A 12,470-nucleotide genomic window follows, 5' to 3' on the forward strand; every position below is an offset into this window, starting at 1 on the left:
ATCAAACGGTGGTTTGTGGATAAATGTGGTGTCTCGTTTGTCTTTTGTTTTGATTGATAGATGCAGCTGCGTATGAGGCCTTGCTCCATGGTCTTCGGATGGCTAAAGAGATGAATCTAAGCTGGGTGAGGTGTTTTGCCGACTCAGATTTGGTGGCTCAGCAAGTTTTAGGCACTTGGGATTCTAAAGATCCACTCATGGCGGCTTACCGCCGAGAGGTTGATGCTATTATTGGTCATTTTAAAGGTTATCAAGTGGAACATGTTGATCGCAGGAAAAATGAGGCGGCTGATGCTTTAAGCCGGCTTGGGTCCTACCGTAAGCCGGTACCACCTAATGTTTTCCTTGATATTCTGCATAACCCTTCAGTCAAATTGCCTACGGAGGAAGATCTTGCTATTCCTGACCCGGAGGCGTAGTTGGTGGCGGCTCTTCATGTTATTCCTAATTGGACAGTTCCGTATTTGGCTTATATGACCCGGGGCGAGTTACCTGAAGATGAAACTTTAGCCAAGCAGATAACACGGCGATCTAAGTTAATGACTATTGTCAATGGAGAGCTGCACCGTTGCAGTGTTATGGGGGTGTTTCAACGTTGTGTTTCTCCTGAGGAAGGCCGTGAGATTCTACGAGAGATTCATGAAGGAGATTGTGGTCATCATGCCGGCTCTAAGTCTCTCGTAGCCAAGGCTTTTTGTCATGGGTTTTATTGGCTGATGGCCCATGCTGATGCAGAGGATTTAGTCAATAAGTATGGTGGTTGTCAAAATTTTTCAAGACGAGCTCATGTGCCAGCTCAAGAATTAAGGATGATTTCAATTACTTGGCCATTTGCAGTCTGGGGCTGGATATGGTTGGGCCTTTTAAAAGATCCAAGGATAAAAAGACCCACCTTTTGGTGGCAGTTGACAAGTTTACAAAGTATTCAGGCCACCTGCCATCACAGACTCTGTGGAAACCTCACAACATAAGAGGCTTGATGATGCCATCCATGCTTTTGGGCTAGGCTACTGGGGCCGAACTAACAATTGTTCGACAGACGTACACCACGGCCTCGAGCCCAATTGCTTCCACGACATACCAACCCTTTGGCCCTCCAAAGCTGGAGTAATAGGAGCAAGCTACCACGCTTGGGTTGGATTGACAACTCAGTTGCTAATACTTGGGAATATTCTTTCGCTCCCCTTGTGTCGAATCAATAAATTTGGGTTGAATACTCTACCCTCAAAAACTGTTGCGATCCCCTATACTTGTGGGTTATCAAGAACTTTTTCTGGTGCCCTTGTCGGAGAGCATATCTCTATTCTCTGAGTCACTTGAGATTTATATCCGTTGATCACTATGAAGAATTTGAAAGATACCAAAGCATAGATCTATCCCTCTACTACAAGGGGAGGTAAGGAACTGTCATCTAGCTCTGCACTTGATTCACCTTCTGTTTTGAGTAAACTTGCGACACCTACACCTGCTATTGATTCTGATATGTCGCATGTTATTGATGATACTACTTCTACTATGAATGATGCTTATGCTGTTACTAGTTTGCTTGATAAAACTGTGCCACTGGGTGAATTACTTGATGAACACCTTGCTAGAGTTAGAACTATTGATTATGCTGAAGATGATGATATTTCTGAAACTGATGAAATTATTGAAAGTGAACACTTTGAGACACCTGTTAGACATAGCTCTCCTAGATATGAATTGCCTGTTATACCTGAGGGTTAATTATGTTATGGATGGAGAGGTAGCTAGGGACTTTCTTGCTTGTAAGGATAGAGATGATCTTAAGAAATTATTATGCAAGTGGAAAGAAAAACCTTTGAATGCTAGAATGCAATATGACCCTAAGTTTGCTACTTCACCTATCTTTGTTACTGATAATGATTATAATTCTCCATCGATCCTGAGTTAATTACTTTGGTTGAATCTGATCCTTTCTATGGTTATGAATCTGAAACTTTTGTGGCACATCTTACCAAATTGAATGATATAGCCACCCTATATGCTCACGAGGAAAAAATTCGCTATTACTATATTCTTAAGTTGTTTCCTTTCTCATTAAAGGGTGATGCTAAGCTATGATTTAATTCTCTTGCTCCTGGTTGTGTGCGTAGTCCCTAGGATATGATATATTACTTCTCTGAAAAATATTTCCCTGCTCATAAGAAACAAGCTGTTTTACAGGAAATATTTAACTTTGTGCAAATTAAAGAGGAGAGTCTCCCACAAGCTTGGGGGAGGCTTCTCCAATTAGTTAATGCTTTGCCTGATCATCCTCTCAAGAAAAATGAAATACTTGATATCTTTCATAATGGACTAACTAACGCTTCTAGGGACCACCTAGATAGTTGTGCTGGTTGTGTTTTCAAGGAACAAACTGTCGAGCAAGCTGAATTGCTATTGAATAATATATTGAGTAATGATAATGATTGGACACTTCCTGAACCAACTCCTAAGCCAACTCTGAAGAAAAGAAGTATTCTATTTCTCAGTCCTGAAGATATGCAAGAGGCAAAGAAATCTATGAAAGAAAAAGGTATTAAAGCTGAAGATGTTAAGAATTTACCACCTGTTGAAGAAATACATGGTCTTGATAACCCGACACAGGTAGTAGAGGTAAACTCTCTCTATAGATTTGATGAAGGTGATATTCCTCATAATAAGTCTCCTAGTCAATGCTTGGATGAGTTTGATAATTATATTGTTAAACAAGAAAATTTCAATGCTTATGTTAGTAGGCAATTGAAACTAAGTGCTTATATGCTTGAACATTCGGGTGGTTATATTTGTAGAACTGTTAATGATCTTAAGCTTATTAGTAAACATGCATCTATGGTAAAAACTCAAGTAGAACAAGTACTTAAGGCACAAAATGATTTGCTCAATGAGATGAACAATAAAAACAATGATCATGTTGTTAGAGTTATGGCTAGAGGTGGTAAATGACTCAGGAACCTTTGTAACCTGAAGGTCATCCTAAGAGAATTGAGCAAGATTCTTAGAGAGTTAATATTGATGCACCTAGTCCTAGTAATAAAAAGAAAAAGAATGATGATAGGACTTTGCATGCTTCTAGTGAACCTGTTATATATAGACACACCTGAGAATCCAAATGATGTTTCTATTTCTGATGCTGAAACACAATCTGGTGATGAACGTGAACCTAATTATAATGTTAATGATGATGTCCATGTTGATGATCAACCTAGTAATGATAATGATGTGGAGATTGAACCTGTTGTTGATCTTGATAACCCACAACCTAAAAATAAACGTTATGATAAGAGAGACTTCGTTGCTAGGAAACATGGTAAAGAAAGAGAACCATGGGTTTAGAAACCCATGCCCTTTCCTCCTAAGCCATCCAAGAAAAAGGATGATGAGGATTTTGAGCGCTTTGTTGAAATGCTTAGACCTGTCTTTTTGCGTATGCGTCTGACTGATATCCTGAAAATGTCTCCTTATGCAAAGTATATGAAAGATATTGTTACTAATAAAAGAAAGATACCAGAAGTCGAAATTTTCACCATGCTTGCCAATTACACCTTTAAGGGTGGAATACCAAAGAAACTAGGAGATCCGGGAATACCAACTATACCATGCTCTATTAAAAGAAACTATGTTAAAAACTGCTTTATGTGATTTGGGAGCCGGTGTTAGTGTTATGCCTCTCTCTTTGTATCGTAGACTTGAATTGAATAAGTTGACACCTACTGAAATCTCTTTGCAAATGGCTGATAAATCAACTGCTATACCTATCGATATTTGTGAGGGTGTGCCTGTTGTGGTTGCAAACGTTACTATGTTAACGGACTTTGTTATTCTTGATATTCCCGAGGACGGTAGTATGTCGATCATCCTTGGTAGACTCTTTTTGAATACTACAGGGGCTCTTATTGATTGCAACAAGGACAATGTCACTTTTCATGTTAATGGTAATGAGCATACGACACACTTCCCGAAGAAACAACCTCAAGTTAATAGCATCAATTCCATTGGAAAAATTCCAACTATTGCTATTGGAGGTTTTGAATTCCCTCTTCCTTCTGTCAAAAAGAAATATGATATTCTTGTCGTTGGGGACATGCATATCCCCGTTGAGGTAACCTAGTGTTATATGAAAATTCTCCGGTTTCATGTCATTCTGAAGAAGTTTGTTAATAAGACTTGATCAACCTTGTTAATGGATTCCTTTTGATGGGCATGAGATGGATGAATTTAGTAAACACAACTTTTTGTACCTACCTTTGACTTTTTGTTATTTAGAATAAATAAAGCAAAAAAGTATTATAAGTCTGTTTTCTGAATTATCCGTGCAATAAAAAAATGTCCCAAAAATAAAAGTTCTCCAAATGCCCTGAAAAATTAGTATGATTTTTTATAGAATATTTGAGAATTTTTGGCACGAAGAACACACCAGGGGGCTGCACCAATGGGCCACAAGCCAAGGGGGCACGCCCACTCCCCTGGGCGCGCCCTGGTAGCTTGTGGGTCCCCCTCACTTATTCCAGCACCCATCCACTTCGTCTTCCCCAGAAAAAAATCATCATGTTGCTCAAACCTATGTTGTTGCTCATCTTGCTGCCATTTTCGATCTCCTTGTGCAAAGCTCCATTTGCAAAACTATTTTGGGGGATTGTTCTTCGGTATGTAACTCCTCCAATGATCCAATTAGTTTTTGTTCTAGTGCTTTATATATTGCAATTTTTTGCTGTTGTGGTGACCTTGTTCTTGAGCTTGCATGTCAAATTTATATGGTCCAAAGTAGTTTTGTTGCATGATATAGCCTCTAGGCACTTGTAGGAGTAGTTGCTATCAATCTTGTTGAGTTTGGTTCACTTTTATTTTGAGTCACTAAAAAATTTGAGAAATTTTTAGAGAAAATAAATAATGAAGTGATGGTTGAGAGGCTCTTCAAGCCGGGGTTCTAAAGAAAATGAGAATGAGGAGAGGAAGAAGCCAAAGTACAACCTTCCTCGCACCACGGAGGTTCGGCTGTGTGAATGGCCAAGTGATGCATTCTTGAGGGCGGCTGGAATTTATGAGGATTTCTATTATTTGGTGGAGAATGCAGGCATCACCGACTTCCTCCATGATAAGTGTGACCAATACCACCTACTCACTAACACCTTTGTGCAAAATTTTCACTTTCGTTATAGGGAAGATCCTCCTATGGTAGAATTTCACTTATATGACGTGCCTAAGAAAATGTCTCTTTATGATTTTTTGCAATGTTTGCAAATTACCTTATGAGGGCAGCGTCAGTGAACCACGTCCTAGAGATGTGGAAGATTTTATTGATGAAGTTACAGTAGGGGAAGAGAGAGGGGTGTCGGAAGCGAGAGTGGCTAGCTTACATTTCTCTGTTTTACGCTATTACTCATTATTTGCAGGGAAATGTTTGATTGGTCGTGGGGAGAGTGGAGGCCTTAGTGCCCCTGACCTTGCTATTTTACGCCATGCTCTATATACTGATAGAACTTTCAGTTTGGGTGCTATGGCCGCTCGACGGTTGAGTTTAAACCGTTCGAGGGGTCCTATCTTCGGAGGTATTATACCTCCCGCCTTGCTAAACATTTGAGATACCCATTAGGCTAGATTAAAGGGAAGAAATGTTGCTACCCACTAGATAATTAGACTATGATAGTATGGTAGCGCATGATTTTATTACCAAAGACGATGATAAGCGGCTCATCTATAGCTTAGTATTCAGTCAGTGTACTTGTTAGATTATTACTTTGCCTGCACCTTCTTTGTTCGATATTTATTCAGGCAGGTACATTATTATGCCCGATGACATTTATGCATACTGGGAGCGGACTCGATCCCCAGTTCCCGAGCCAGAACCATCACCTGATCTATATGAGGAGTCTGTTTATCAGTGGGAGCCACAGGAGCTCGCCAACCGGTGGAACCCTCAGGATCCTCCTCAGTATCTAGGAGAGGGCTACTTTGATCTGTGGGCATAAACCAACTTAGGCCAAAAGCCTAAGCTTGGGGGAGTACGTATTTCTCACCGACAGTACATTCATGTTCATACACTCATTTCATTTGTCGGTGTTCATACTTTTTCATTGTATTATCCATTGCTAGTTTATTTATTTTTCTCGCTTTCTTCTTGTGTGTTTGAAAAACTTTGATAAAATCCAAAAAAGTTAGTTGTCGCTTCTTTTTAGTTTTCTTTTCCATGTTAAGCAGTAGTAGTATTAAAAGAAAACCCCAAAAGATTTCTCGTTCTTCTTTTATTTGTTGGGAGCTTTCCCGTGTAAATAGTTTTTCTCGTTCTTGTTTTCACTTTCTTCAGAAAAGCAAAAACTCCAAAAATATTTCAATGTGTTTCTTTGAAATTCTTTTTCTTTTCTTTGGGTCGAGAGGAGAAGACCATGATGAAAATGTTGAGTGTCTCTCATATGTATTATTGTTGATCTAACAAAGAGCCCATATTACCTTGTCTTCTCCTTTGAATAGATGTTTGCAGATTCCAGCTTAGTCCAATGCACATGCACTCTTATTATTATTCACGTCGTTCGGTCATGCAAGTGAAAGGCAATAATGACGACATATGATGAAATGATTGAGATGAGGAAAAGCTGGTATGAACTGACCTATTTTGTTTTTGTAAATATGATTAGTTCATCGTTCTTGATTCGGCCCATTATGAATGAAACATGTTTGCAATGACAATTAGAGATTATAGTTACTCATGCCATGCTTAATTAGCTAGGAGTTTATAATGGTTTACCTTGCGTTCCAACATGCTTTTAAAATGGTTGTGATGTAGTATGATAGGATGGTATCCTCCTTTGAATGATTCAAGTGGCTTGACTTGGCACATGTTCACGCATGTAGTTGAAACAAAATCAACATAGCCTCCACGATATTTATGTTGATGGTGGTTTATATCCTACTCATGCTTGCACTCAATGTTGGTTAATCTCAATGCATGTTTATGACCGTTGTCGCTCCTCAATCTTTTGCTAGCCTTCACTTGTACTAAGCGGGAATAATGATGTGTATCCACTTCCATAAACCCAAAGTTGTTCCATATGAGTCCACCATACCTACCTATATGCGGTATTTACCTGCCGTTCCAAGTAAATTTGCATGTGCCAAACTCGAAACCTTCAAATAATAATTTGTTTTGTATGCCCGAATCGCTCATGTAGCGACTGGGGACTGTCAGTATCTTCCATGCTAGGTGGGTTATTCTCACGATGAGTGTTGATTCACTTGTCATTCACGAGAAAGTGGCTGGTAATCGGGATGCCCAGTTCGATGCTCTAAATCAAATCAAAATTTAATATCAAACAAAACTCCCCCAGGACCGTTGTTGGTATGGACGGTACCCGTTGTTTCAGACCAGCCGTGGAGTGTGCTTGTTGTGGAGGGGGAGTAAAAACTTTACCATTCTGTTTGGGAACCACCTATAATGCATCTAGCATGGAAGATACTAAGTTCTCTTGGTTGTTATGTTGACAATGAAAGCATACCGCTCAAAATTATATTCATATCTGTTTTAAAGCTCGAGCTCTGGCACCTCTGCAAATCCTTGCTTCCCTCTGAGAAGGGCCTATCTATTTATTTTATTGTTGAGTCATCATCCTCTTATAAAAAGCACCAGTTAGAGAGCACCACTGTCATTTGTATGCATTGCTATTAATTGATATTGAGTATGACTGTGACTGGATCTCTTTTACCATGAATTACAATGTCTAGTCAGTCCTTGATCTTCAGGGGTGCTCTGCATTTATGTTTTGCTGTCTCAGAAAGGGCTAGCGAGATACCATTTTGTTATATCATATCATGGTTGTTTTGAAAAAGTGTTGTCACACTACTGCAGGATGCTGCTAACGCGACACTACGATTAGAGACCCTTTGATGAAACTGTGTGTGATGCATTAATCGAAAGGGTGATGTAAAAAACCCGTCAAAAAAGATGCAAAAAATTTGCGATGGCGGAGCCATGAAACACGGTTCCGATTTTATTTGCGTGTGCGATGCAGGGCACACGGTTGATCCATCCGAACTGTTTGCGATGAGGCAGAACAACAGAAACAGGGAGCCATATCAATGTGTGTGCGATATACAACATACAGTTCGCTCCGATGAACTATTTGCTATTAGGGAGTGCAACATAAACGGCTAGCCAGATCAAGGTGTGTGTGATATATGACATACGGTTCACTCGGACGAACTGTTTTCGATTAGGGAACACAACAGAAATGGTTCAACTTAACAAGATGTGTGTGATATGCGGCATACAATTCACATAGATGAATTGTTTGCGATGAGCCAAAAGAACACAAATGAGTCGTGTAAACAAGATGTGTGTGATATGCGGCAAACAGCCGACTCGGATGAACTATTTGCAATGAGAAATTACAACACAGACGGTTACTACAGTTAGTTCGTGTGCGATTCTGTGTGTACAAAAATCTTTGAAAATGCAAACTAGTTGCATGCGATGTCTAGGAGTATCGCACACGACGCGCTTGCGAGTACTCGTGTGCGATGATTAGTAAGTTACACATACTTTTCCTTATGTTAACACGTGTGTGAATTTGCAATATGGACAGTTAATATGCATATGCCTTCTGGACATCGAGCACACGCTGATACGTCTCCAACCTATCTATAATTTATGAAGTATTCATGATTTTATATTATCATTCTTGGATGTTTTACAATCATTTTATAGCAACTTTATATCATTTTCTGGGACTAACCTATTGACCCGGCCCGGTGCCGAGTGCCAGTTGCTGTTTTTTGCTTGTATTTTACATCACAGGAAATCAATATAAAACGGAGTCCAAACACCGCGAAACTTTTTGTGGATTTTTTATGGACCAGAAGACATCCAGTGGGCCAGAGAAGCACCTGGGGGTGCCCCGAGGGGGGCACAACCCACCAGTGCGCGCCTGGGGGCCCAAGCATGCCCAGGTGGGTTGTGCCCACCTCGGTGGCCTCCTGCACCCCCTCTTTGCCCTATAAATCACCAAATATTCCAAAAACCCTTGGGGTAACCCTGGATCAGAAGTTCTGCCGCCGCAAGGCTATTTAGCCATGAGAAACCAATCTAGACCCTGTTCCGGCACCCTGCCGGAGGGGGGAATCATCGCCGGTGGACATCTTCATCATCCTAGTGGCCACCATGATGAGGAGGGAGTAGTCCACCCTCAGGGCTGAGGGTTTGTACCAGTAGCTATGTGTTTAATCTCTCTCTCTCTCTCTCTCCCGTGTTCTTGATGGCACGATCTTGATGTATCGGGGGCTTTGTTAATATAGTTGGATCATATGGTGTTTCTCCCTCTCTATCCTGTTGTGAATTGACTTTTCCCTTTGAGATTCGTCTTATCGGATTGAATACTTTTATGGATTTGAGAGCACTTTATGTATGTCTTGCTATGAATACCCGTGGTGACAATGGGGTATCGTATTGATTCACTTGATATATGTTTTGGCACTCAACTCGCGGATTCCCGAGGTGACATTGGGGTAATATATGCATAGGGGTTGATGCAGGTTCTTGTCTTTGTTTCTCTGGTAGAAATCTTGGGGGTACTCTTTGAGGTTCTTTGTGTTGGATTGAGTATTATGCATATGAATTTGCTTTGGTGTTATTTTAGTACAAACTCTTGATAGATCGATCGGAAAGAATAACTTGGTGCTATTTTAGTACAAACTCTTGGATAGATTGATCGAAAAGAATAGCTACAAACAATTTCTTCTTATGTTCTCCGCTAGATAGGAACTTTGGAGTGATTCTTCATCACACGTTGAGGGATGGTTATATGATCCAATTATAGTAGCATTCTTGAGAGATTGCACTAGCAAAAGTACGAACCCTAGGCCTCATTTTCAAGCATGGTAATACCGTTTGTGCTCACTTTTGTTACTTGCTACCTTGCTATTTTTTATTGTTCCTATTACAAAAACCAATATCTACTATCCATATTACACTTGTATCACCATCTCTTCGCTGAACTAGTGCACCTATACAAATTACTATTGTATTTTGATGTGTTGGGGGCACAAGAGACTTTTTATTATTTGGTTGCAGGGTTGTTTGAGAGAGACTATCTTCATCCTACACCTCCCACGGATTGATAAACCTTAGGTCATCCACTTGGGGGAAAATTGCTACTGTCCTACAAAACTCTGCGCTTGGCGGCCCAACACGTGTCTACAAGAGTAAAGTTGCGTAGTAGACATCACACGCTTAAATTCAATGAATTGTGTACGATACTAATACTTTCCATGAACATTTAAGAACTTGGCTAACAACATTTGAGTAACATATATATAGTGGTTACACTGTTTGACAAAAAGAGGATCTTCGTAACATAGTGTTGACAACCATATGGTCCATATCTACATACTTAACATAGGAACAACTACCACATTTTAAGAGGCTGAGGGTCAACAACCGTATGGTCCATATCTACATACTTAACATAGTAACAACTAGCACATTTTAAGAGGCTGAGGGCCACCAACCACAACTATCCGGTGGAAGCAGCTTGATCACGGCGACTCAGCATCTCGTCAATGAAAAGGAAGAGCCCTCATGTGCCTTGGTTGAGCATGAGTAGAATAGTGTCTCCAATTTTACAATATGGATGTATTGCCATGACAAGCGAGAACTTGTTAATTTAAATGGTTCCATTTCTGCGGGAAATGCAGTACCTTGCAATCACTTTGGCGTTATTAGCAGGCACAAGTGTAATTCGACCACACCGGGAAATCGATCCAGGAATTGCTACAGCGGGCAATTTCTGTTGAAATGTAGAATAAAAACCAATTGTAACATATCGTTGAAGATATATATAGTTTATGACCATCAACATTAAAATAAGACTTTTTACCAGCGTTTTGTGCACACAATTGGTCTTGTTCAATGTGTGCACCATAGCTATAATTAATCCCATCCAAAATCCAGCGTTCATACGCTGTGCTATCTCAGTCAGATTATCAACAAAGATTATGTCATGCTTCAAGTCCTTCCAGTGAAATTTGGTACGCTTAGTAACATACAGATCGTTCACTATGCATCCAACATATCCTACTTAAAAGATGGAAAGGTATTATTTATTCAGAACATGGCAGAAGAATATATAGTGCACATAAATTGGTAAATAGAATTTCTTACTGCCTAGGAACGGAGCCAGAAAATGAAATCACAATTGGTTGCTTAAATAGCGATCAATTAGTTAGAACAAATACCCCGATTTTTCTAAGTAATATTCCAGCATGGAGAAAGTTGAAAGGACACTAACCTCGATCAGACTTTGATCGGCTGCTGACGTTGGGGAAGTAAACATCCATGTTAATTGGACCAAGCTGTGGTGCACGCACTAGAATTTTATTGCCAGCTTTCAGTTCATAACACTTAGACATTTTTCTCCAAAGATCAGCATCAAAATAGGAGTGATCATCTTTATCAAGTTTTACGCTAACCCTCATTGTAAATCCATGTTGCGTTGTCAATATGACATCCATGGAGTCATCAACAAAGTAAAGCCCAAGATTTCCTTCTACTCCTGTTCTTGCAAAGCAAGGGATGTACTGCATGAAATGAAAATTAAGATCATAAATTAGATATATTGAAATAATAGAGCAAGATGCAAATATGGAGTAACTAATAGAACAGATCAATATATAGATGAAAGAAAAGTACAAAAATATATAATTAAAAATAGATAGTCTAACAAAGATTTGAGGCAAATATGAGAGTAACTGAATGAACAATACATCATATATTTACCTAATATAGGGGGGATCGGCTTCGACATCTAGGCTGCACGTGGCACCGTACCTTTTATCCAAATGTAGCAACATACAGTATATGTTCACAAATTTAGGCCAGGCCCACCGTGGTAGGTCGAGATTGAACATACCGAGCGCTCCCTGAAGTCATCCGGAATGGTGAGATAGAACTTCGTTTCCTACTGGCCGCGACCACACTTGCCTGATATGTGCTTGCACTGTGTACGCATGAATGAACACACATGAATCAGCTAGAACAAAAATGAGTCCATGGCGATTTCCGTGGGTTGATTAACAGCGATGGTCGGATTGCGATAAGAGATGAGTGAATATTTTGCTAAGTTGATTACCTTCTCCATGAGAAAAATCCCTGGTCCAATCTCGTAGAAAACCCCAATCGACCAGAGTCTAGAATGTCGGTGCAGATAGGCGGCGGAAAGCGGTAGGGGTGAAATCCCGTGCCGTTTGGAGCACGACCTCCGCCCGCCGACAACAGCCGTCAAGCTTAGGGTGGGCACCGCGATAGAAGTTGATGAGGTGCAGAGTTGCGAAGGAGTCCACGGCGAGTGGGTGGGGACGAAGTGGGCGAGGGTTTTCTTTTTTCCTTTTGCATGTGTGGGTGAACACACACGGTTCGCAGAGGCGACGGAGATGAATCGTGTGCAATAGTAAATCACCGAGATTGCAGGGGAATCCAAATT

This window comes from Aegilops tauschii, chromosome 6 (genome assembly GCF_002575655.3).
Source record: "Aegilops tauschii subsp. strangulata cultivar AL8/78 chromosome 6, Aet v6.0, whole genome shotgun sequence".
NCBI lineage: Eukaryota > Viridiplantae > Streptophyta > Magnoliopsida > Poales > Poaceae > Aegilops > Aegilops tauschii.